The 27,048-nt window shown below is 48.2% G+C and overlaps 1 protein-coding gene and 1 long non-coding RNA gene across 2 annotated transcripts in view; both read left to right on the forward strand.

Moving 5' to 3' along the window:
* Ptprn2 (protein tyrosine phosphatase receptor type N2) overlaps positions 1 to 27,048 on the forward strand; it is a 719,135-nt gene that overhangs the window by 379,685 nt on the left and 312,402 nt on the right. The gene's annotated exons all lie outside the window — the stretch shown is intronic.
* Positions 9,825 to 12,428, forward strand: LOC119089035. The gene is made up of 2 exons (XR_005092877.1): positions 9,825 to 11,653; positions 12,211 to 12,428. It is a non-coding gene; the product is annotated as an uncharacterized LOC119089035 (long non-coding RNA).

Genomic DNA, 27,048 nt, shown 5'->3' on the forward strand with positions numbered 1-27,048 from the left:
GATGGGATGGCAACCTCTGGCTACAAAGTAATCTAAGGTTGTCCTGGTTTTTGTTGTTATTGTTTTTGTCAACTTGACACAGCCAGAGGAGTCTCATTTGACAAGATGTTCCCACTGGATGGCCTGTAGGCAAGTTTGTAGGGTGTTTTCTTAATAATTGATGGGTGGTCCCAGCCCACAGGACCCATCCAATCCACAGGGCAAGTGCAGGTAGTCCTGGGTGGTGTAAGAAAGTTGGTTGAGCAAGCCATGGGTAGCAAGTCCGTAAGCAGCAATCCTCCATGGCCTCTGCTCCAGTTCCTGCCTCCATGTTCCTCCCTTGAGGTCCTACCCAGTCTTCTCTTAGCAATGGCATGGAACCTGAGAGTTTTAAGGTGAAGTAAACACTCTCCTCCCCCAGTTGCTCTTGGTCATGGTATTTTATCACAGTGACCTTCCAGTTAAGAATGGCACATCTTCTCTCAGGGACAGAGATGCAACTTGGAATCAGCCAGAGTCCTGAAGCTGCCCTTCTTGGCTTCACAAGCTCCTGATGATGGGGCCAACAGTCCGTCCCCACTGGCCTCTAAGTATTCTTCTATCTGACTCTTCCCCAACACAAGCAGAGGAGGGAGCTGTGCAAAGACCCTGCCTCTGGCCTCCCACCTGTGGTAAGCCTGCTGCCTCTCAAGACAGAAAGCCCCAGATCTTCCCCATGTCTCTCCAGAGGTTCTGGAACGGCCTCTTTGATCTCCTCAGATGGGAACGCCAACTTTCACTAATTACCGTGGCTTTCTTCTTTAACAAGCTTATTCACATTGAGCCTCACTTGTCAGAATGCACCGCATTCATTCACAAATGCACTTTCCTATAATTTTATAGCAAAAAAAAAGAATAAGAAAAAAGTCCTTCCCGAGGCTCTACCCTGCCCTTTGCTGTGGTGTTTGTTAACAGTATTAATCCAATTTAAATGAAAATTGTCCTTTATATTGCTTCCCATATATCCACATTTTTCTCTTTAAAATTGGAAGGTTATACCAAATGCTATGTTTTTCTTTGCTGCAAAGACCAAGGGGGCTGTTTTAATACAGATTAGTGGAAGTGCAAGGCAGAGCACCGTAGGTGGTGGAACCGCTTATCATTTGCGTGATTAGTTTCACCTTGTAGCTGTGTCTCTGAAAATGCAATTAACAGTTTCATATTGAGTGCAGCTCGCTTTTATTCCTGCTGCATGGGGTGCAGCATTTACATCATAAAAAAAACTAATTGGTAAACACAGTCTTGCCAGCTCCGCTGGACCCACCCAGTTCTTCTCAGTTAATTGGCTCAGTTTCAACACACACACTGGATAGGATTTCAAAGGGTGCCACGGATTAGAGAGCTGGCAAGCACTGTGTTCACAAACCGACTCCAAGGAGACTCGGAAAAATATTTTAAATTAATGCTGATTGCAGCAATGTGCTTGTCCAGTTGTTGCCATAGGAACCATTTCATCTGCTAATCTGGTGTGTGTGTGTGTGTGTGTGTGCGCGCGCGCGCGCGCGCGCGCGCGCGCGCGCACACATTGGGACTCTCTAATGACCTTCATAAAGGAAGTCAGCCCTGTACCCCCTTAGTGCCTTGTCAAGCAGTAGCAGAGTAAGGTCCTGCCAGAGCCTTAGCTCCTCAATATTCTACTGGCATCCACAGCTCACCCTCCCCATTCCCAGACCACTCTGGCCTGTCCACCAGTTCCACATGTGGATGTTCAAATGCGTAGAGCCTCACCCCATGAAATGCCTGCTCCAGAAGACTGGAGACAGCCCATCAGTGAGCTGTGACATTGGCAAAAATTGCCTCCCTGGAAAGTTGGGTGCTGATCCAGAGAGTGTCAGGAAAGAAAAAAAAAAAAGCAAAAAGCAACGTGGAGTGATTCTCACTCACTCCTAGCAGAAGTAAGTCTACATGTCTATGCAGAGAGTAAGCCAAGGATGCAGACTCTAAAAAGACCACATGATAACCTCCTCCATCTCCACAGCAGTCTCTGTCCCTGAAGCGAAGGTGACGGAACTTTTTAGTGACGTGACTGAGGCCCCTCAACCCCATTACCAGCCCCTATGCTCTGGACTCTTTGTCTACTTTGACCTAATTAGCACGGTCTAACAAGAATTAAGGGAGATGCCCCTTGAGTTTGAGCATACAGATTGCTGGACTGTAATAGTTGTGTATTATCTGTTTTCAGCTCCTACAGATAGCTGTCTGCTTAATTGCAGGGAAAAGGAAGAAATCCTCAGATTATCTGCTAGTAGCAAGATTAGTTGTCTGTAAGATTTGTGTGTAATTAACAAATTAAGGGTGGGGGGGGGTCAACAGTTCTCACCTCAAAGGAGATGAGATAGTATATTCTAGAGCCAAATACAAGTGACCATGTCCCAGTAATACATTCTGTTTACCACAACCTCCATCTTCTATCATGGTGATAGTATCATCATGTTTTTATAGTAATAGAACAAAGACGCTCATAAGTCAAGATGCTTCTCAAATATCTTGGTGGTAAGAAGGGGACAGGAAAGTCAGACTCTCAGCTGTAGGCCTCGGATGCTGTCCGATGACATTCTCAGCCTTTATTTGATGGAGGCTGAGGTCCTTGTAGTCTGAAAGACTTACCTCATAATCACAATGGCATTAGTGCACATGTTGTATTAGCTGCTTTTCTGTGGCTGTGAAAATATGATAATACACCATGACCAAGGCAACTCAGACAAGAAAGGCTTTATTTGGAGCTTATGGCGGCAAGAGGGAGAGGGTCCATGTGGGCATCTCATGCAAACTACCACACATACATAGAAGGGCAATAAATTAAGGGAGCTAAAGATAGCCTAAGGTAAATTGTAATTAGGCTTTAGACCAGCAGCATTCTAACCCCTCTATAATTGTTAAAATTCGAATCAGTCAATCAGCCTTTCAGACGGATCGCAGATAACAAAATAATTCAGTCTGGACGTGTGGTCTCCTCTTCCAAATAGGAAACCGTTTTCCAGTGTCCCTTCGGTTAAGCTTGCCCACCTGGCCAAAGCCAATGAGCTTGGGGTGGGGGGTGGGCGGGCAGGCAGGCATCCTTGTCTGTATTTCACTTCCTTATTCCTGCTCCCAGAGAGTGACCTGTCAGCTGGTGCTGTAACTCTGTTACATAGGAAATGGAAATCCCCCTTATTGTTTCTTATGGCCTCATCAATAAAATAATTTAGAAACATCGTTGGATATATATACATGCAAACAACACTAAATGGACCCATCAGGCTACACACATGGACATCCACACCCACGCTAATAAGGAAAAGGTCTTGAACTTTAGAGAGAGTTGGGGGGAGGGGTGGAGATAGTGTGGAGACATCACACATGTAGGAAATACTAAAAAATTGCATTGTGAGAAAAACATCTGGCAACAGAGTCAAAAGGAATTTCAGGGAGAATTTTAGCAAGCTTTGAGAGAAAGATGGGCCAGGCAAGCTGTAAATTTTGGGAAGTGCCAGGAAAGGAAAATGGAGTAGAGGAAGAGAGAAAGTCCAGACCTGTGCATTAGACCAGAACTTTGAGCAAGCAGACACCAGTAGACAAGAAACCAGGTGGCAAAAGGTGACAGTGGGGGCTGGGGGAGGGGCTTCAGCAACAGTGAGCAAGCCCAGAATTCCAAGGAAATTATGCTTATCTTTTGGCCAATGTTAAAAAAAAAAGTTTCATTTGAAGGTGAAGGCAAGCCATACGGCACAGGCTCCATAGTGCTGCAGGAGGGAAGTGCCTGACCTGAGGAGGAGTTTGGGGGAAGGAGAAGTACTTTATCTCATTAAGGGGATAATTATTCCTCCTATCTCCTCAGTGAAGGGAATCAGCCTTCCAGAGGGGTGGTCCCTTGGCCAGGTGACTGACCGGCCCAGTTGGAGTGACTCTAGGTTTTAGCAGCTTGGATGTTATATCTCTACCCAGGGCCAGAGATGGAACTTAGGTTCTATTTTTCTGACCAAGAAGAAGTAGCTGCATTTTAATAGCCTTCCACAAAGCCCAGATACCTCCACCTTTTATAGGATATTTAAATTCTAAGGAATGCAAAGTTGCTGCTTATCTTGTGCTACCAGGAAATGGGAGGGTGGCCCAAAGCTTCAATAGCTGGAGGTTACCATAACAGCTACATCACGATCCATTAAGAGAGCAGATCTGAGATGCTACTCATGCCTGTTCTGATGCTCCAACTACCATTTAGAGTTTTCTGTTCTCTTGCAACAGAAGCCAGAAAACAACAGAATTGAACCAGTGGTCAAATTCTGACTAGATATTTTCCTGTTCTTTGCATCTCACTCAAGGAACTGAAATAAAAGATCACACAGATTATAACTTCATTTAAAGCAAAGCAATAGCAAAAGTCAGCTACACTGTCAAGAATGTTAGCAGGGGACGAAGAGATGGCTCAGTGGCTAAGAGCACGTACAGCTCCTGGGAAGACCTGGGTTTGGTTCTAACCAGCCACACGGGCGGCTTATAATTTGCTCAGACTCCACTTCCAGGGGATCCAGTGCCCTCTCATCTGACTCTCACCACCATAAGTTTAGTTTATGGTGCACATAAACTTATGCAGGCACACACACTTACACACGTATAAAAATAATGTCTTTAAATAAAAGGAAAGTGGATGAGAGCAAGCTACATGAGTGAAAAGGTGCTTGGGGCTTCCTTTTATGGAGTTCAAGAAGGGGAACAGTTTGGTTGCTAAGGGGCATAGGCTGGGTGGTTCTCTATTTGATTGACAGATTGTTCTACAACCAGTTCTGTACTGAACACTTAATCATGAGTACTCCTAGGCGTAAGATGTCACAAGGAGCAGGATTCTACAGCAGATGACCCATAGACACTGATAACAGCAGATGCCCCACAGACACTGATAACAGCAGATAGCCCACAGACACTGATAACAGCAGATAGCCCACAGACACTGATAACAGCAGATAACCCACAGACACTGATAAAGGAACGATAGAAATTATATGAGGGAGAACAACTCACTAAACAGAATAGGCAAGATTGTCTCAGAGTCCTGGAAGGTTGATGTTCTGTCCCACGATGTCCCTGCCTCCTGAATCAGTCGGCACCATCCAAGCCCACAAAGGAGAGCAAGCCAGGCATACATGCCCCTCAACTTAAGCTAGCCCTGAGGCCACGCCCTAGGGGCTGGTAGTTCAAGGTCATAGGTGGAACAGGTACCCATGACAGAATTCCTTAAACATGCACTTTGAGGACACTTTATGCCTTTTGCATATGTATCCCCAACTATATTGACCCAGATTGTTGTTCTTGTTTTTCATACCTAGACAAAAGTGGAGTACATCTGAATAAACTATATGTAAGTTTGTCGTTATGGCTAGAAGAAACTTATCCCATTGTTTGACGTGGTATGTTTGTGAAGCTCCATGAAGGTGGATAGGTGTATTTCGGTAGGAGTGGGTACACACTATGTGCCAAAAAGAATTTCAGGTTGCCAAGCGCATTGTTAAGAGGAATATGTACAAAGCTCAAACCAAATGGAGTCCCAGGTTGCCAAATTATTCCCCATGCATGCCTACCTCCCCAGAATTTATAGCTCACAACCTTAGCCCAGGTACCCACTGCTCATCCAGATGTCCTACCCCAAGATAATCAATAGGAATGTCTGCTCACACTCAGTTCAGCCTGGATTTGAGTTACTGGTCAGTATGGAAGAGCAGAAGGAGCATGAGGGAATTATAAAATTATCTGGCATAGTTAAGAGGAGAATGAGAGAAACCAAGACTGTGTGGAGGCCATTAGCATGCATATGACAGGCAGCTCTCCAGAGACAGGCTCAGAAATCCAGATGCTCTGTTGACAGGACCTAAGAGTGTTTTCCACCAGCTCATAGGTGGATATTTTTCTTACTCATAAGTCCAATCAGTCAATCAATTTGTAAATAAATTATTAAATAAAAATATATTCAAAGCTTTGATTAAGATTAACCAGTTATCTTGAGGAGTCATATCCTTGTAATCACAAGTGTTATTATAACTTTGATTCACTGATGTTTGTAAGCTATATACGGCATACTTCCATTACATTTAGAGTATGCTGTCCTCTTTTCTGTGGCTGCTACCAATAAGCTGCCTGGAATGTGCACACCTTGGGAAGTGCCTGGCTGGCAGAGAACTTGGATTAGGGATGAGTCACCATGGTAATGAGCATGCTATGCCTCAGAGCTGTTGTGTGTATCTTGGAAAAACACACATTTTCCAAGGAAGGAATTTTTAATCTCAACATGGTCAGTTTATAAAGCTTTTGAAATATGAGGATTCACTGACAGTCACAATGTGGGGTTTTGTTGTTCAGGATTATTGTTCCACCTCTAAGGATCTATCACTAGAGAGGGCCTTGGAGGGTTGATAAAAGCCCAAAAAACAATATTGTAAAAGGAGAAAGTCTCTATCAATTTAAAAAAAAATGGACATTTTAGGGTAAATGTTGCCAAATTTATATGTTCCTTGGCCTTTCTGGTCATGATGCCTGATTTTTGCATGTAAAGTGATTTTGACCAGCCACTCCATTTGGAAAATGTATTCTCAATGACTTTCAGACTGGTTTAGCCACTCTGTCCACATGGCCTCTTCCAACTCAAGGCAAGAATGTGAACTTTGCCTACTATGACCAGAGCTGCACTGTCCTTCAGCAAGAACTCAGAGCAGCTGGATGGGCGTGCTCCATGTGACCCCCAAGCCAGTGTCTCGGAGATGGAGAATGCAATGGGAAAAGGATGTGAGTGGTACGGCACTCACACTTTGATACTCACTGTGTAACCATTATAAACGAGCCTTTCTGCAATATGTCAAAGCCGAGGGTTTCAGATCCTCTGTCACAAATGCAGGAAAAGGAACAGAAATAAGGATTTTAAAGATAAAAATGTGGTGGAGGGTGAACATTTTAAACACATTGAAAGATCAGCTCATATGGCTGGGATGTGGTTCAGTGACCAAGCATTAGTAACCCATCAAAAAGACCTCAGAGACGACCGATAAGAAATTTCATTATTTATAAAAAGAAATAGATTGCAAAGCTTTTAAATTCTATGGTGTTTATATTTACATATGAGGTCAAATAAAATGCAAAAGAAGGTCAGCAGACTTAATGGTATACATGCAGGTGCTGTCAAGTAGGGGGCAGTGGGGGTCCCATGGACCTGAGGCTACAGTGGAGGGCCTTTTGTATTAGGGTGCTGTAGATGCTCCCTCAGCATCAGTGTGCATATTGGTGGGGGACTTGGGCCACTCTTTTCAAGGCCCCAGTGTGGCTCCCAAGAGACTGGGATCAGGTCGCAGAGCCCAACCCTCTCTTCCCTCCTGTTCCTACTTGTAAATCCCAGCCCACCTCAGTGAGCATTGTGTTGTTCTTAGCTCACAACCATACCTGTTTCCATGGATGTGATCCCCGTCCATGACCTCAAGTTGGTCTGGACTCCACGACATTTGTGCAGGCATACAAGTCCTCCCGGGCTGGTGCGTTCTTTCAACCCATGCACATCTGTCCTCAGAGGTGCTTTAGGAGAGCAGCCAGAGGTTTGCCTCGGAGTTGAATCCCTGGGAACTACCTCACATCTCCCTCTTATGGATCTTCCTGTCCTGAAAATACCTTAAGGCCTGGTGGCAATGCTGCTTCCTTTGCCTCACCTAAGTATTTGTACAAGGCTTCAAATGACTTGTATGTATGGGGGCATGTAGAGGCCGGACATTGGAATTGGTTAATCAATAATTCATTGGGTGGGTGTGTGCGTGCGTGCGTGCGTGCATGCATGCATGCGTGCGTGTCTCTCTCTCTCTCTCTCTCTGTCTCTGTGTGTGTGTGTGTGTGTGTGTGTGTGTGTGCACGCGCGCGCATGGTAAAGAAGGGGAGCCTGAGCTTGGGTTCATGCTAACGAAGCCATCCCATCTATGCGTGACCACTGGCTGCTCATGGCAGCAGGCTCAACACAGTGGAAATTATGCCTGCACTGTCATTTCAGCTGATGTTTTTCCAGAACATTCCCCTGCTGACATTAAGTCTGCAGGCTGAGCTCTATCTACTGCCCTTAGGATTGGGTACAGAGGTGTATTCCAACCGATCTCCTCACAACCATTAAGTTTTAGTCGAGCTATGGCTCCATGGCAGAGCATCTACCTAGTATGTGAGAGGCTTGAGTTTGAGATCTAGTACCACAAAAACAGAGACAAATAAAATGTGAATGATGATTAAAAAAAGCAGGAGGTTTTTACAAGGAGAATCTCAAATCCATGCTTTTCAAACTGATTGAGCATTGATTCTACCTCATCCTGCCCTCATCTGAACTTCCTCCTGTGTGACTGAACAAATGAAAGGATGGATATACTGTGCCTGCTGCCCTGAGCAGTGGGAGGTTTTGCAAGTAATAGGACGGTTTTGTTAGTACTAGCCTACAGCCCAGGCTTACCCTGTTTGAAAAAAATTTTAATGTGGAGAATATAGATGATACCTGATGTCAATCTCTGGCTTCTGAGTGCTCTCTCACACACAGGCATGTACCTGTACACACACACACACACACACACACACACACACACACACACACGCACACACACACACACAATCACACACACATAAAATATAAATAGCATAAATACTAGAGGAAAGGCAAGAGGGCCAGAAAGTGTTTCCTTGTCATATGCAGGCTGTGGCCATGCAGGGGAGGGCCCGTGAGTATGGAAAGACTGCTGCTTCGCAGAAGTGAGGTCCTCTTGGAAGCCCAGACAGCAAAACCTTTGAAGCTTTTCCTACATGCCCTGGTCAGCACAGACATTGTTGCCAGTGTCATATGTGGGTAAGGTAAACAGCAGAATGCATCCTCCTGCAGTCAAGAGGTTGGAGTCCTAGAGAAATGCATGCTATATGGGTCGTCTCAAGGTCTCTCTTCCTGTCTTGTGGAGGGTATCTTTTCCCTGTACCTTTGCATGCTCCAATGAGGTATCCTTCTCTCCCCTACTATTTCCGGATCTTATGATACCACATGTTAAGTCAAGGATATCTCAAGGACCACGCTGTGCCTTAGTTGCCAACTTCAAGGCCTCTGCCTCCAAGTACAGTACCCTAAGGGTCTATATGGCCTTGAGCCCAATAATCTGGGGAACAGTCCCACTAACAACACAGCTCTATGCACTCACTCCTGCTTCTGAATCCCATCCCTCTACAGTAAACCTCTGCTGCTTTCTGTGCCTAGGCAACACCAGTGACCATGCCAACAACCCCTCTGTGAGGTCACACATGTATGACCTCACCATTCTGGGTGAGTATTCAGGTCTTCAGGTAGCTGTGTACAGCCAAGCCATGTACATGCATCCTCAGAAGCACTTTTGGGTAGCTGTTGGCTTTTCTCAGAGGCATATCCCCAGAAGGCACCTCACATACAGACCTCCTTCTCCTGGTAGGCACCTTCATCCCTGGAAGGAGGAGGGCAGGTAGCAATGCTGCTTCCTCAGCTCTCCAAGACTCAAACACTGCCACTGTCATTTTTGCTGCTCAGTTTCCTAGCACAGTTACCTCATTGTTAAGCCTGCACGGGTCGTGTAGGGCCTCTGATTCTGGTACAAAGGTGATGGATAAATTCGGTTTCTAGCCTGTCTCCACATCACAAGCTTGAGTTGTAATATGGCTTCACAGCAGAGTGCTTCCTTAACATGCCAAAATGATTTGAACTCCATTAATACTAAACTACAAACAGACAGATGATTAGATAGGTAGATAGATAGATAGGTAGATAGGTAGGTAGGTAGATAGATAGATAGATAGATAGATAGATAGATAGATAGATAGATAGAGATAGATAGATGATAGAGGTAGGTAGATGATAGGCATAGGTTTATAGATGATATAGCTATAGAACTTCCTGTGAAGTTCCTAGGTCCACCCATCAAAGCATCTGCTTTTCCCCATCCTGTCCTCAGCTGAGCTTCCTCCCGAATGGCTGAGTTAATAGTGACTGTGGTGTTGCCCCCTGTGCCACACTCACCGCCCCTGTGCAGAGAGCGGCTGCGCAGTGGTGGGATGGTTTCATTAGCTCCGACCTGAGTTGGCACTCTTTGGCAAGCACATGCTGCCTCATGGCTGGGACTATGGCTTCTTACCCACCAGTTTTCATTTCTCATGGAAGGACAATTGATAGAAAATCACAGCTGCCACTTCAGTATCGAGGAACCAGACAGCACTGGCCATGGGATAGCGCTTTTCCTCTGTGGTGACTCGGTTTGTAGCCAGTGGCTAAATTACTCAGGCTCTGTCCTTGCAGACATGTCTGACTTATGGCCTGAGGGAGGTTTGGGGGAGTCAACGTCTGTGTTTGTATTGTGGTGACCTCATACATGACAAGATCACTGGTTGCTGAGGGCATCATCTCAGCATATGGTCATGAATCGCCACATCAGCATTCTGAAAGGCCATGGCCAATACTTTCCAACATGCTGCATGTGAATACACGCTCCTACAGATCTTATTGCAGAAGTACATCCAGCCTTCCATATCTTTCAAATTTGTGTAGGGATGGGAGATTTTAGGGAACAAAATCACCCCTGCAGGGAACATGAATAACTGTTTCTTCTCTTCGCACTTCCTAAACCCCATGGTGTGGCAGCTGCTGGCCTTGTGTTCTCTATCAGGTAGAGGATTGATCCAGAGGGCTTGAAAGCACTTGTATTGGATTATACACAAGCACTGCATCTCTTTGTGAAATGGATTTGTGCATCCTAGGAGTTCAGTATCCTGGGGATCCTGGAACTACCTCCTGTGGCTACTGAGGGATGAGTGTGGTTATAGTTTCAGTACTGTTTAAGAAACTGAGGTAGAAGCAGCAAATTCAAGATCATCAGTACTCCCAGACAGAACATTCCTACATCTCCCGGGAGAGCAAACACCTGCATTGTGAAACATGCCTTCATCCTGTTCTTGCCTCTGAGCCTGCAGGGGTCTCCATGGACTCCGGGAGCCTTGTGATGCTCACACGACTCCTTTGAAAGAAGCTTCCAGTCATTTGCCTTTACTACTCTGGTTCTGGCTCTGGGTTTTGTGGCTATGTGAGGTTCTACAACTTGGTGAAATTTCTGGGATTCAGACTTTTCATACACAGACAGGTACCCTAAAAGTCATTTCTCAGGGTTGCTGTGAACAAGCCTGAAGTATGATTCCCACTGTACTATAAAGTACATGGTTATGCCAACTCATTATGGGAAGGGTCACAATAGAAAGGCACCAGTGTTCACATGGCATGTGTCTCGGGGTCCGGCAGATGCTAAGTCAGCTCCTGAGATGTGCTTTGAGACCCTCCTTTCTATGAGGAATGGGTGAAGCTGCCTTGGAACCCAATCTCCCTCCACCTTTGTTATTATTTTTGAAGTAATAATGTTAACCTTTTGTTTTAATTCCCTGGTTATTCCCCTGGCTGCAGCTAGAGATTTTATCCTTTGGCAAAAGAAAGCAGTTTTATTAGTGAAGCAAGCAGTTAATTAAAAAGAAAAATCAAAGGCTGGAGTTTGTTGGGGAAAACAACTGAAATCAAACACAGCATGTCAATCTTCAACTCCTCCCAGTCCTGGCTCGGGCAGATGGCGTGAACGCAGTGGGGACTCAGGGACACGTGGTCACATGGGTGAGCTTTTCCTCCACCCAGGGAGCATGGGAACTCCATCTCTAGGTCTGAATATGGACCGGGTGGGTGGGACTCGCCAGTTCCCCCATTGTTTGCCCAGTAGTCTAGTCCCAGATTCCCTGACATCCCCATGTCAAAAGTGCACATGAGAGCAAACACCGCACTGTATACATGGGAAAGGAATGGGAACGCGGGATCGACAGCAGTGTGTAGAAATACAGGCTGGGTCCGGGAAGAGGCTTCGGCAGGGTATGTTCAGCCAAACTGACCAATGTCAGCGGGACATGAGTTGTGAAATGTTCTCGCTGTCAGCTTGAGGGCAGGTGGGGTGGGCCGGGTGAACAGGGATGGCTGCTGACCTGTGCAAAGCAAGAGTGCTCTGTGGTGGTCACACCGCTTGTCACCCTCCTGGGACAAGGGCATGAGAACCCTGTGGGAGTCATTAGGACACTCTGGGAAGTCAGAGAACCTGATAGAAGGATGGACAGACAGACACTTGTGGCATATGAAGGGGTACTATTGAGTCCTCAGCTTGGTTGTGTACTCTCTGTACCTAGTGCTCATAATGGCTGCAGCTCACTGTCTTCCACGGAACCCAGGTCATCTGTGACCCAAGTCAGACCTGACCTTGGCCTGAATACTCCATCACCATGAGAAGCTGGATTGTCTACCTTGAGCACAACCCTCTCTAGAGGGAGGAAGGACATAGTCTTGCTAAAACTGCCTAAAGTCTCAGAATTCAATTAAAGTGGACTTAATTTTATAATCATCTGCACTAAGCTCAAACTGTAGGCTGGTATATTAATTCACCATTGAAATTCACAGTTGCATGTGATCTAGGTTAAATGCTCCTGAGAGTTTAGAGTACAGGGAGGTGAACATTTCTGCTTTCTTGCAAGCTGGCCCAGGATTGCCCAGGACCCATAGCCTCAGGAGCCTGACTGCAGAACCTGTGTATAGCCTAGTCACTCTGACTGGCTCCAGGTGGGGATTTAGATTTTCTATAGCCCCCCCCCTTCCATGCCATAAGGAAACCAAATTAATTATTTGGTCAGGCAGTCATTTTTTTAAAGAGGTCAGGCTACCAGGAGTCAGAGCCTGGTCCCCTTGGCTTTCTGGCTTAACATTTAGCTCTCTTACCCCAAGAAAGGCTGAGTGATTGGCTCCTGGTTCTACTCTGATCTCTGGACACCACCTCTGTTCATTTCCCGGCTCCTGCCAACCATGGACTGGGCATTTGTGCTTCCTTACCAGCTGTGGGCTGTCTCCTCCTCACCTGTCTTCAGGCACAGTGCTGGCAGGGCTTTGTTTCCCAGGCAAAGGTGTGGGTGCTGAACTCAGACCATGCCCTTCTCTTAGCGAATGCTATCCTGGGCACTTCCAGCCACTGATGAGCTTGTGTGGGCTGCCTGAGATGCAGCTACATAAAGGAGCCTGGGCTGCGGGTACGGACATTAGAATTAGCGTTTGCAGGCAAACAAGGTCATCTGCCTAATTGTGTCAGGGCATACGAGAGATGTGTCGCTGTTATCTGCAACAAGCTTCCGCACTGGGGCAAAGTTGTTCTGGGATAAGGACGAGGAGTCACAGCAGACCATGATAACTGAACTCCTTGACCTCTGTCTGGGTCTTCAGGGAACTGAGGCTGTTAGTTGATCAGGGCACAGTACTCAGGCATCCTTTGGGACAGTGTGCTATGCACCAAGACAGCCAAGTTCAGTAGAGCAGTGCTGGAGGCCCGTGGGTGCCTGGGTGGTTTGGGCACTGGAGTTCCTGAATCCCTGAAAGGCAGACTAGAGCAGAAAGCATTTAATTCCTAAAGTCCAAGGTCACTCAATGTCGTGATGGCACTGACTCTTCTTGTGGGGTGGGAGGGTGAGCCCCATGATCTCTGAAGCTGTGGGAGAGGGTGTGCATGTTTCATGCTCATTGTTCTTCCTGCTTCTCAACCTCCCTTACCCTCATGGAGCCCGAGGAGGGAGGCCCCTGCCCCTGGGATTCTAGTTCCATCCAACAGTGGCAGGATATTCATACCAGTCATCAGCAGCATCTTTGCCGCAAATGGCTTGTTGATATTCCCAGTGCACCATGACATCCTCACGTTCTGGGGGTGAGCCATGGTCCTTGCTTCAAATGCTTTCTGTATTGACCTGAACAGTAGACCAGGCTCTAGGCCTGACTCGTTCAAATAGGAGCCAGTAGTCACACACAGTTATTCAGTCTAAATTAAGTCAAACACTCAGTTCACCAGATTGCCCACATTTCAAGTGGGTTTAGCCAGCCATGACCAGGTGGTTAGTTAAGGGATATTGAGGGACCACTTCTGACGATGAGAGGTCTGGCTTTGTTAGTTGGGGTAAGTTAAATGTGTGTTTGAATGTCTTCAAGGATAGAAAGTAATAAAAAGAATGAGAAGAGTGAGTCACATGCTAAGGATTTCAGCCATGGCAGCCAGAGATGCCTTCACAGAAGATAGAAGCCCTGACCAAGGCTGGGTGGAGTGTCGGGGCCATAGGTCGGCATTTGCCCTATGCACGCAGTGCTGTGGTTCTGTGTGCAAGCTGTAGGCCCAGAGAAGACTGATAGGAGGGCAAATGCCGGGACCTGTGGCTCTGCCAAGGAGCATCACTCCCACTTACCTCCACACTGAGAACCTGGGTGAGTCAGGACAAGCCATTGTACCCTAGGAGCTGCTGCAACAATCACCAACCACTTATAAAGCACCGTGTGCTCAGGAAATAAACTTTTCTGAACTGCTGGGGTCCTTTCTGTAAGTCAGTCACAAAATGTGGTCCTATGAACCAAACCTCAGAGTATCGGGTTAAGCAGATGACCCATCAGCATCTCAGACTCCCTCCATACAGACACAGCCTTGGAATGTCAGAATCTGCCGGGTGGAGAAGAGTCATGAGATGCTGCTCCACAGGCATATGCTACACCAAACTGGTGACTTTTGAGCCAAGAACTTCAGTAATCCTCCATTTCCCACAGATGCTGTGTGTGGGTCTCTTGTATCTCTAACCCTCACCAGCTTCAGTGTCTCTTTCAGAAAGGAAAAGGAGGTGGAAGCTGGGAATCCAAACCTGGCCCACACCTGGGAGAAGGATGGGGACAGGTGTGCAAGCCACATCAGAGACACGGGTGTAGATTAGATGCACGACCCACATCACCAACACTTGAACCACATCAAAGGTACACAAGTCATGGTACAGATGTATTAGCTATGTGGCAGGTGGTATGCCATAGTACAAATACAGGAGCTCTGTCACAGACATAGTAAAGGAAGTAAGCATGTCCTAGACATGTGTGCCACATCACAGATAGTGTGCCATGTCACAGATGGTAAGCTACTGTACTGATGTGGGAGCCATGCCACAGACATGTGACCCACAGTACAGATACATAAGCTGCGTCACGGTTTTCCACCCTCTGTACCTGCTCACGGAAGCTAGGCTTTGCACTTCTTATGGAACCAGCATGAATCCTGACTCATTCTCTGATGCTTTCTCCATGACTCTCCTTGGACTGGCATGAAGCACCTAGAGAACAGTCTTGCCTTGCAGGTACTCTGAAGATAGAGGTAAGGTCCCCAGGAACCAGGACGGATTAGACATATATTTCATCCTTTTGAACCAAGTGGTCTGGACAATACCAGTGGGCAGGTCCCCCGTGTGACAAGAACAAGTAGAAACATTGGGGCCACCTTTCAGGGCGCTCAAGCCTCAAGAGCTCATCCATGTGAGTCAGAATGCAAACCCTGCAACTGCCCCCTACCTAGGGAAGGCCTGTTGGGGCACATGACCGGCCACACCGTGGGATGGGCAGAGGCCTTCTAGTGACACTGATGGCCCACAGTCTATCCATAAAATACTTCTGACCTCCACTGAGTCATTCTGCAGGTCAGAAGGACTCAGCATGTGAACATGAAAACTTCAATTTCCACAGAAGTATTCTCTGCTGGTCAATGGGCCAGGCACTAAGAGGAGGCTTCCTTGGTCCCAACGTGGGTTTCAGCTGGCTGGGGGAAAGTGTTCCATGTGTGAAGGGACCAGCCATTGTCACTGGGTTCAAAGGAAAACAAAGCTTTCTCCACTGTGTTGCTTTCCCTGGGAAGACAAAGAAATGTCTGATTACCCCAGAGGGGCACAGACAAGAAAAGATTCCACCCAAGACTAGCTTGGTGACCCAATGAATTTAATTAGCAGTCAGCCACTTGCAGGCAGCTAACCCCCCCCCCCCCATCACACTCAGTGTCTTTCCTGTCGAGGAAAACATAGCTCAGTGTAGCACATGTGAGGCCCTAAGTTCAATCCCCAACATGGAAAGGAAGGGAGGAAGGAAAGAAGGAAGGAGGGGGGAGAGAGGAGAGACGAGTGTCTACCCTTCTGCCAGCGATTATTCACTTAACATCCTTCTTAGGCCAGGACCTCCATGTCTTGTAAATACTCCATGTGCCTTGTGAGCCCTTCCTCCCTCCTCAAAGGAATGATAGGGGCCCAGTTTCTCCTGCCCCAGTTTCATGATGGCTGTGATCCAGCCCTGCCTGGAGGATAGGGACATGAGGCAAGCATGTGATACAGCAGAACCTGCCCCTGAGAACCTGCCTGATTGGCCTTAGGGAAGGATAGCAAAGTGAGACCTTAAGGCCTGTGCATGGCCTGCAGGACATCAAACCCCCCGATAGCAGCAGCAGGGGACCCTTGCCAGGGCAATGTGAGCAGGCCAATGGGTTAGTCTTGCCATGGTTTTGAAAATACCTTTTTCGTTTTTTTTTTTTTCCTTAAACATGAACATGCCACAGTGATCATATGCCAGGATCTGACTTTCCCTGAGCATCTGGGTTTATGTGGGTATCTTTTCCTGTCGTGGCTGGAGCAATCAGCTTAGGCATGCCCACTGAAGCAGAAGCCCAAAGATACTCCCACTCTTCCTGACCAGAACCTTGGTCAGCTCCCAGACTCAGTCTGGCACCTAAAGGTACCAATGGTATCCACAGGGCTGCCTAGCCTATCTTGTCTGATGTATGTATGGAAGGGCGGCTCTCCCAGCTGTCTCTTTCCTTCCATTCTTCCCTCTTCCTCCCTCCCCTGCCTCCCCTTCCTTCTCTTCCTCCCTCCCCTGAGACAACGCAGACACAGTGCTGGGCACCTGGCATGGGATTTGAACCCTGCTGGCTGCACTCTCTTAGTCTAGTCAGGTCAGCGAGAAGACTCTACAGTCCAGCTGTGTGCCCCACAACTGAGCTATGAGCAGAGTCAGGTCCTGCCAACCCACTGTGAACTCGGCAATGCCCCTGCTCCCTCCCTCCCTGCCAGTCTGCCTCCCCCGCCCAGGTGGAGGAGGATGGGTGGTAATGTTGTCTTTTTTTAATCCTCATACCAGCTCTTAGGGCCTGAGCATCGCTGCATGAGCTGGTGTCTGGTACCCCTGAAGCTCGTGCCCTGTGCCAACAGATGCTCTCTGGGCATGTTTAGAAATTGTCCTTGGGGCTCATGTCAAGTGTAAGATCTGTTGGGTTTTATGAATACATGGCATGAATGAGTTACTCATCTGAGGCCCCTCTGAGCTCGGGTCTGCCTTGGTTAATGGATGGCTTCTTTCTGAATGACGGCTCGGTCACATCCACTCTGTCTGTACAAAAGGGTAGCCTGCGTGTTACCTCACAGATGCGGGGAAGGCTCTGCTAAGACATGAACATTGCCTTTCAAAGCTGGGAGGCACAGAACTGGCTGTGTTTGACAAAGCCCAGCAAAAGTTTCGCGGACTGAGAAGTAAGGGGCTGGCGAAGTTGGGAGACAGACCTCAGAGGTATGTGTGCGCTGCAGGTGGCCGGAAGGGGGCTGCACTGGGACTTGGCATGACCTGTCTGCCAACCCTCCCTGTCGCTGGAGTCAGATGCTTGATGCTGTGTGGCCCTGGTGTGACAAGAGCACCTCTTTCCAGCTTCTCAGGCACTGGGAGTTGAAGCCACACCTGCCCCTTGGTCTTCACCCAGATCTGTCTGTGGGGCCTGTCCTGGGAGAGCAGGTGTGGGTGTAATAACACAGAGGAGCTAGAGACCAGAGATCCCTGAAGATGGCGGACCCTTCTTCTCAGCCAAGACTCCCACCCCCTCCCCTTGGTTTGGTTTCCTGTTATCAGAAGCACAGGCTTTTTCCATGTGGGAGAGGAGCCGCCGTCACCACCGGCAGCCCTCTGACCCAGCACTGACACAGACTTGAGTCAGGCAGCCTTGGGCAGGAGAAGAGGGGGAGGCAGGGAACCCCTCCTGCCTCTAGCACAGCTGAGTTGGAAACCAAGCAGGTTTCCACTCACTTTGGCATGAGTCCTTCCTAGAAAGGAGCCCCTGTCCTCCCCCAACTGTGCCCCAAGCTCTACAGTAAGAGCTGCCATGTGGCCAGAGGAGAGCCCGAGGCCTACTAGGAACCGAAGAAGAGTCATGCCTGCGCATCTATCGGGCTTCGCATTTACAGTGGACCAAGGAAACCTTCTATAGGCACAAGGCTTCCCCGTATAGGACCTTCTGTGCCCACTTCCATTGTTCCTGGGCAGAAGTGATCCAGGTCAAAATGACAGGGCACTGTGTCCCCAGTTAATAGCCACTCATCATCCCTGTGGGTGAGAGGTTCATGTGTTCCACTTAGGCCCCAGTATGCACCATGGGGACCTAAGTGGCAAGGAGATTCCCTAACTCTCAATTCTACATGCTCTATTTTCAGACAGACTTGATCCACATATCAAAGTGGAAGTGGACCCATGTGACTGTTTCCCAAGCATGTGACCTTCATAGTTCACTTCCCACAAGGTGAGGTTTGGGGCTAGAAATGTCAGTTCCTCCAGCAGAAGGACACAGTTCCATGGCACACTAGAGAACATGAGTACCCCACTTCGGCCTCACTGAAGCTGATGCTGCTTCCCATGGATGACCCCAAGGCTGTCTTGGCTCTTCTGGCTCAGGAACACCTGAGCTTTCTCCAGGATTGATGAACAAGGCCAGAGGAGGGTAGCCTCTATAGATATTTGCCACATTAGGAAATGTCTCCTCTTCTACCTATAGATTCCTCCAAATTTAGAGTGCTTTCAAACTGCAGAGCCCTGTCTAGGATGTGGCTCAGTGAGAGATCATTTACCTGGCATTCCTAAAGGCATGGGTTCTACCACCAGCAACACACACACACACACACACACACACACAAAACCCTTAGTAAACAAACACTACTTATTGATAACCACTCACTTGCTTCAATCAATCTTAATATCAAACCCAGAAAGCACAGAGTGAATGGGAATTTCAAGTAATGGAAATAGATGTGCGCTTTTGAGTAGTGTGGACTTAACAGACGGGCAGAGACTGCAGTGAGAAAAGTGTGTGAGGTCTGTGAGGGGAGATGTGTGGTAGACGAATCCTTATCTGAATTCTGTCCTGTTCTACTGTCAACCCACAGTGACAACAGCAAAGGTGCCCCGCCCCTCTGTTTCTATGGAGAAAACGGGACCAGCTGAACTCCACGGCAGTCATTTGCCTCCAATTTCCACGTCCTCCAAACCTCACCTGTAGCTTCACCTAGCACCTGATGGTGGAACCTTCTGGGTGCCTATCACACGACAGGCGCTCACAGGATGCAGATACATTGTCCACATTCAGGGAGGAGCGTTCCCATGATGTCCACTTGACACTGGGGCTGTGGATTATAACCTTTGGTGCCATCTCTGACCCCCAAAGTGATCCATATCCTTTCCTGCCCCTGCCGCCCTCAGGGCCAGGTTGTCTGCACTCTCTCTCCTCTCCCCAGGGCTGCAGCACCCACCAGGTCTCAGGTCAGCTCTATGGGCTCCTAGTCAGGACCGTATCTTTGCAGTGCTCTCCGACGAGACCACAGATGCAGGCTCGGCCACAGATCATCCACTTGAGGAACAGGCTCCCTGCTTCCAAATCTTATTCTCAGTATTTGGATTCTTCCACCTTCCTCATGTCTTCTCAGGAACAGGCTTGTCCTACAGTTTATGGACGGTGTGCCTGCTGTGTTGTATAGAGAATGTTGGAAGAACAGGAGGGTAGAGCTTGAGCGACGACAGGGACAAATCTCGGGGTGACCGACTCCCCCATCTCTCTCCTGCTGAGGGTCTGCGGCATGCTGTGTTTCTCCGCATCGTGCCGCTGTGTGTCACTCTCTCATTTCTTCCCCATTTGAGTGATGCAGTGCGATGCGGCCAATGACGAGCAGAACAAATCCTGGTGATGAGGGCACCTTGGGCCTGCATTATGTCTGACTGCTGTTTTCCATAGAAATTATTTGTGAAAGCATGTCACGTGCTCAGAATCATGTCTGTCTTCTTCCCAGTGCGTGCACTGATGGGCAGATAAGTTCTGACTTGCCAGACAGGAATGGTGTGGCCCGACCTCTCTAGTTAGGCAACAAATTGGCCTGTGAAGAAGCAGCCTCTGCTTTAATGCAGAGGAGACGGGAGAGAAACAGCTGCACTGACTTATGCAGAGCTTACCGCTGAAGGTTTAACCACAAACAGAGCTTCCAACACCTCACAGCACTGTGCGTTTCCAAAGGGAGGGCCGGGGGAGGGCCTGTCATGTTGCCAGAGTCACGGGAAGGGTTGCCGTGAGAGGCAGTTGGCTGACAAAGTGATTGGTGCAAAGGGAAGCTGTCAGGGCATTGGTGGGTGGCAGACTTGAAAACATAAGAGCAATGTCCTCCTTGCTCCACCTCATAGCCCTGGAGATGGGTTCCAGGGTCCCCAGGGAACCAAAATCTGCAGGCACTTAAGGCTATGAGCACACAGAACGGTGTAATCCCCCCATACTGAGCATCTCCAGGTGACTGAGAATAGAAACTAAAAGTGCTACGCAATTAGTAGCTCTTTGTCATGGTTTAAGGGCCAATGACAAAGATAACCACACACTTGCTACAGGCACTTTGTCCTAATACTTTTCCTTTTCTACTTCTGTGTGTGTGTGTGTGTGTGTGTGTGTGTGTGTGTGTGTGTGTGTGTGTGTGTGTTTGCATGTGTTTGAGTGCACATGTACAGGCATGTATGCACATGGAGACCTGAGGATGAGGCTCCTTAACCTTATTCACTGAAGCAGTGTCTTTCAAACCCAGAGCTTACTGGTATGGTTAGTTAATGTGGCAATTCCATGGAGTCTGTCTGTCTGATAGTTCCCTGAAGAACTTTGCCTTGATCCACAGAATCCGCATCAGGCATCCAAGACCACGAGGTAGCCAAGAGAGAGAGCACCTACTCATTTCAGGTCTTAAGGGGTCCCCCCTGGGCCACACCTGCAGAGGCAGCTGCCTAGCAGTTACCTGCCACCTACTAGGGGCAGTGCTTCAGGGTAAAGCCCAGAAAACCCTCTACAGTTAGTCTTATGAGACAGCTAGCTCTGGGGACCCCCGGTCTCACCTAGAATTTAGAGTTTGGGGGTCTGGACTCTGGTCCTTCCTCACCTTTGTAAGCACGTCAACCACTGAGCTCCTTCTTGGGTCATTTTTCTAATATTTTCGGCCTGCCTGGGCTGAATTCATGGGTGAGGAACCCATGGATCCAAGGGTGAGTGGCAGTCGGCTAGAGTACTAACAAACAGCATTTGTTCCTTGAGATGGACAAAGAATTTTATGTTCTGTAAAGAAGACCCATGCAGGCAGAAAGTGAAGTCACAGTTGGAGAGTGAGAGGCCACTGACAGGCTGTGACACTTAGGGACCTGAGGTGGGGATGTCAGAATGGCAGGTACCACTGCCTTGAGAGTGAAAGTAGAGATCCCGGGGGTCCCAGACACAAAATAACCATTAGGGATTCTGAGACAGAATGTTAAAGCAGCCTCCATCTGGCCATGAGTGAGTGTGGGATCTTGAGTGTTCCAAACAAAAATTGTGGTTCTATATCTGAGGTGGGGACTCTAAAGCCAGTGTCACCCACCCCAGAGTAAAAATAGAGATCCTGAGGGTCCTGGACACAAGTTACAGGTTGTGAGGAACAGAGGACCACCAGCCAAAGAGAAAAAGAAAAAAAAACCAACAAACTATTAGAACAGACAAACAGCATCAGTGGGAGGGGAGGGAAATCCCAGAGGTTCGAGTCCACCAGGGCTCCTAGGAGTCCTTCAGCGCCAGACACCATCTCTTGCCTGGGGTATTCCCTCTTGGCTAGACTTTTCTCCAGGGCCAGCCATTGTGTAACAGTTACTCCTGGGGGTAGACAATCCCAGAAGCAAGGGGCAGCCCTTCTTAAAGGTGCCAGTCCCTGTTTCATAGATCAGCCCTACCTCTCCTTCAGTTATTTTTTTTAATACAAAGCAAGTATTCTGGATGACTACCTGATCCTGTGAGTTTGATAACTTAATGACTCCACTTAGGGAATATGAACAGTCATAACACATGTCATGTTACAGTTATGGGGGGCTATTTTTGAGAGAGAAGAGGACCGTAAGTGGAAAATCTAGAATTTAACTTTGCCTCTGCATTCAGGAAGGTGATTCATTGGGCCCATGGACATCTCAGACCACATCTGAAGGAAGAGGGCTACCAGACCTTGTTGGGCTTGAGTGCAAACTCTCTCCTGAGTAGTGAGGATGCATATTCCTGGAACATCCATTCTACATTCCTCACACATTCCTATGGTTCTGAATTGTCCCTCCTTAAACATTCCAGCCTCTTCCCTGCTCCTGAAATAATGGCTGACTTTATGTTCTACCCAAGACAGGGTGGTCTTTTCTAATGCATGTGCTCTCTGAGGTGGTCCATTCGAGTTGTCCTGCAATCCCTAGGCTTGTAGGCTTGATCCTGCCTGAGCAGGTCCTTACTACAAAGAGAGGGTACAGCTGTGGGGTCCACTAGTTCTCTGAGCCAAGTCTTGGATACCCACCGGAGAACCTGTGTCTGCTGGAAGACTGTGGCTTGAGTACAGTTGGGGTGAAAGTGATGGGTCCAGTACTGGAAATATCTCACTGGAGGGTGAGTGTGGTAGGTGCTACTCCAGGTAAACGAAGGTATGAGTGTGCCAAAGAAGCTTCCAGAATCATTCAGACCTCAAAATAAGATTACTCCTATGACGCTTTCGGGTCCACTGGATCTTGTTCAATCTAGCCTACAAGATGAAGTTGGTTTGGGGATGTGGATGGGACACCAGCTCACACCTAAGCAACTGGACCAGTTGCAGGGCAGAGTTCTTGGGACAGGGTCCCATGTTACAGTGGTCCATACAAGCTGGTCAAGTTCATGAGCCCTGTATGCAGACATTCCTGACTTCAAGTGGACCTCACAAGTACTGACTATTCCAGGCCAAGGACACTTGTCACATGGATGGTAACACAAGCAGGGATCTGACAGCTCTTGATTCCTAACATAGGCATCTGTTGGGGAAGGATTGAAGGGAGTGTCTGGGTTCATAGAAGATAAAAGAGCATTCTTAAAAACGATTCTCCTTTGTATGTGATCAAAGTGGTCCTGCTCTGTTTTAGCCAGAAATACATGCCAGAGACCTTGATAGGCACAGGAGCAGACAGAAAGTCAGGATAAGAACCCATACAATGGGGCTCAAAGAAAAGGTCTCCTTGAGGACTTTGATCAGAAACAAATCTCTAGGCCAGAGTAGGGAGCACCCCATCTCTCTCTCTCCCTTCGGGAGCTTCCTGCCTGACCTCTGAGAGAATTTGTTGGAACCTGGCTAGATGGGCAATGTGAGATACTAGCCAGACAGCCTAGAGGCCATTCAGCCGGGCTTTCCAAGGAGAGGCCTGTATACAAAGCCTCAAAGGGAGTCAGTCCTAGGGGCTCAGAGGTACCCCTTAGTCACACCAAAACCAATGACAGCAACTTCTTCTGGGAGTGTGAGCCTCCTCCATTAATTTAGTGAGATGTCTTTTAAGTAGGCCATTTATTCTCTCTGCTTTTCCTGAAGACTAAAGATGCCAGACACAGCGGAGGTTAAATTCTATCTCTAGGGTTTCAGAGATTCCTCAGGGACTTTTGTTTTGAAGGCTGGCTCCTTGTCAATCTACATGCTTCTAAGCATTTTAAATCTGAGAGCAATTTAATTTAAGACGGGTTTATCACCCCCTGCACTTGTTTTCTTTGGCAAAGGAAAGCTTCAGCCCATTCAGTCAGTGCCCACCCATTATAGTAGCAAATGGAGTTTGGGTTGCCTGGTAAGTGGGTAAGATCTGTCAATCTTCCCCCAAATGTTTTCCCTGTCTCTGCATGCTAGAGGAGGCAAGTGATTGCTACAGGGATAAATCTTTTGACAGTCTCTGCATCACTAAACCATCTGGGTTATATTCTGATATCTTCTCTCTACAATTATTTCTTTAAGCTGGACTTCCCTTTTCCAGATGGTACACTGGGTGGAGGGATTTAAACATTTTTCAGTATAGGGACCGAGGCAAGCACAGATGACCCATCGGTGGTGACCCACCACCTATGATGATTCAGGGTTGCTGACTTGTTCTTGGGCCTCCTCGGGTGTCTTGAGGGGAGTGTAACAGGGCCTTTCAGAGGTGAGATAGCATCTCCCCATAGAAGAGGAAACATTTCTTCTATCTAAGGTGCCAATGCCTTGGCAGTCATGTTTTCTACATGTTTACCCAGAAGTCCTCTCCCTTCTCATGCACTCAGCAGTGTGTGACTACAATCTCCAGGGGAAGCAGAACTTCATCTAGTAAGTCCAAGATCTCATCTGAGTTGGCCAGTAATTCCTTCTCCTTCCAGATGGAAGCATGGGCACGAAGTATCCAGCATGTATGTTTGGATTCTGTATAAATATTTACCAGTTATCCTTTACTAAGAGTCAAAGCCCTCGTTAGGGAAATAACCTTTTCCAGTTGAGCCCTGGTGTTAACTTGGAGAGGGTTAAGCTCAGTCTCAAATTTGGTTACTACGACATATTCTGCTCGCCAAGCTTCACTCTGAACAAATGAATCCCCACTGATACACAATTGGAGACTGAAATTTCCCAAGGGTTGATCTCTAAGATCAGATCTGGCAGTGCAGGTTTCTATCAAGACCTCAGCACGAGTGTTCAAGATATGATTTCCCATCTGGAACAGGAGTAGGACAGACCTTCAGGGCCACTTCAGGCCACTCTACTGAGAAAGCCTGATGTTTTACCTACTGTGGTCTGATAGCGAGAAGGGCCCCTTGGAACTGTGTGCCACAGATGTCACGGGGGCCTTGTACCATCAGGAGTTTCCCTGGCTCAGTGCCTTAGGGACCAGAAGTCCCACTGTTACAATTGACCTCTAACATCCCTTTCACCCCTTAGCTACATGTTTCCCCAAAACTTAGGCCCCCCTACTCTACATAACCCCCAAAGAAAATAAAAGAGTGGCTGACTAAGAGAGTTGCTGTCCTAACCATGCCCATGAGTTTTCTCAGGTCTCAGAGTCCTCCACTGTGATCTCCAGTCAGTTATATACGTAGACCTTAAGTAGAAGTCTTCAAATCCCAGTAGTGTGAGAGGTCTTTAGTTCCTGGATGAGCCCCCACAAATGTTGAGGGGATCTCGGGTGAGTGTTGGCTGTCCAGAGGCAGTGCTGAGTTTGTTCCCTGTGACAGACAATGAGCTGTGCATCCTGGGAAGAAGACCCCCCTCAGTAAACTGAAGTGACTGTTGGAGATTGAGGGCCACTGACAGGTTGTGATGGCCAGAGAGCTGAGGCAGGGGCATGAAAGCAGCAGCCATGAGGGAGAGAACCTGACACAAAGTAACAGTCAGAGGTCTGAGGCCCATATGCCAAAATGCAGTCCCTCTTCCCAGAGAGTGAAAGTCAAGACCCTGAGGTCCTGTGCCTAACGTAACATTACAGATCTGAGGCAGGAACACTAACGCAGGAGGAACCTACTCCGGATATAAATAGAGACCCTGGGCCCGGATACAAAGTTACCAATACAGACCTGAGCAAAGTGGCAACCTCCAAGAGTGAATGAAATCCTGAGGGACCAGGGACACAAAGCTCCAGATTGACTGGGAACAGAGGAATACCAGTCAGAAGAGAAAAAGAAACAAATAGGTAAACTTTCTTAGAACAAACAGCTCCCAACTAGGGAACAGGAGGGGTCCCCAGAGGTGGGAGTCCTTCCGGGGCTTTCGATGGGTAAACTTAGAGTCTTCTTGGAGCCCTCCCTCACCCCGACTCCCTCTCCTCCGTGATTGGTTCTGCCCAGGGCACTCCTCCACTGGGTAAGACCCTTCCCCCTGCTCCATTCCCATTTTGTGACAGTTGTAATCTCCTGGGGAGTTGAGGGGACAACCTCCCCACCCCCTACCCCCCTACCCCCCCCCCCAACAAGGAGCAACCTTTCTTTAAGGGCTCATTCCATGTTTTCTAGATCGGCTCAAATTTCCTAGGCCTTTCTTTACCTTGACAAGGAGTGGTATGATGGGCAGCAGAGAACACTGGGATGAGCCTGTGAGGAGGTTTTAACACAGAGGGCACCAGGCCTCAGGAGAAGAGTGGCAGAGGCAGTGTCGGGAGGCAGAGCCACAGAGCTGGCTGTGAGTACTTGCAAGTACATGAAGCTGGGACCACCACAGTTTCTTTTTTTGGTTGTTGTTTTTGTTTTTCAAGACAGGATTTCTCCATGTAGTTTGGTGCCTGGATCTTGCTCTGTAGACCAGGCTGACCTCGAACTCACAGAGATCCGCCTGGCTCTGCCTCCCGAGTGCTGGGATTAAAGGCGTGCACCACCTCTGCCTGGCTCTACCACAGGCTTTTTAGAAGGGGATAGGTACATAATCAGTCCACCCAGGGGAGATGAGGCCTGGAGGTCAGAATGCTGCTTGGGAGGAAAGGGCTACATCCCCAGGAAGAGGAGAGACTGAGCAGTGTGGTCCTGGCTGCTGGTAAAGGTGGGTACCTGTGGTAGGGTGGGAGTGGGCAGTATGCAGGAAAGCCTCGCTCAAATGCTACAGTCACAAGAAGAGCATGTGGGGCATGTGGACAGCCAAGAGAACCTTGTCATTCTGCCTAGGTCCTTAGAGTGCTGGTCAGTCAGGGTGGCCCTGTTCAGGTCAGGGTGGTGGTTTTAGGTGACACGTCTTCTGGGAAGGTAACATCTCTCTAAATGGCCATCGTCACCTGGACACCTTCCAAATAACAGGACAGTTTCCCAAAGCGATGACATATGCTGCTGATGGCCCAACCCTGGAAGTAAAATGCTGCCTTCATTTGTGCTCAGCTGGGCACGCTCAGGCAGACGTGTTCACCTCCCAACTGCACAGGGCCTGCTGAGTCAGAAGGGAATACCTGCTTGGAGAACTTGGTGCCTCATCTGTGTCCTTGTGAGCCTAAAGAGGCCCTGCTGCTGTTGCTCAGAGTGCTTCACAGAACAAGACCACACCCCTGGCTAATGGACCTCACTGTATCCAGGCAGTTGGCGCTGACAT

Source organism: Peromyscus leucopus, chromosome 14, assembly GCF_004664715.2.
Source record: "Peromyscus leucopus breed LL Stock chromosome 14, UCI_PerLeu_2.1, whole genome shotgun sequence".
NCBI lineage: Eukaryota > Metazoa > Chordata > Mammalia > Rodentia > Cricetidae > Peromyscus > Peromyscus leucopus.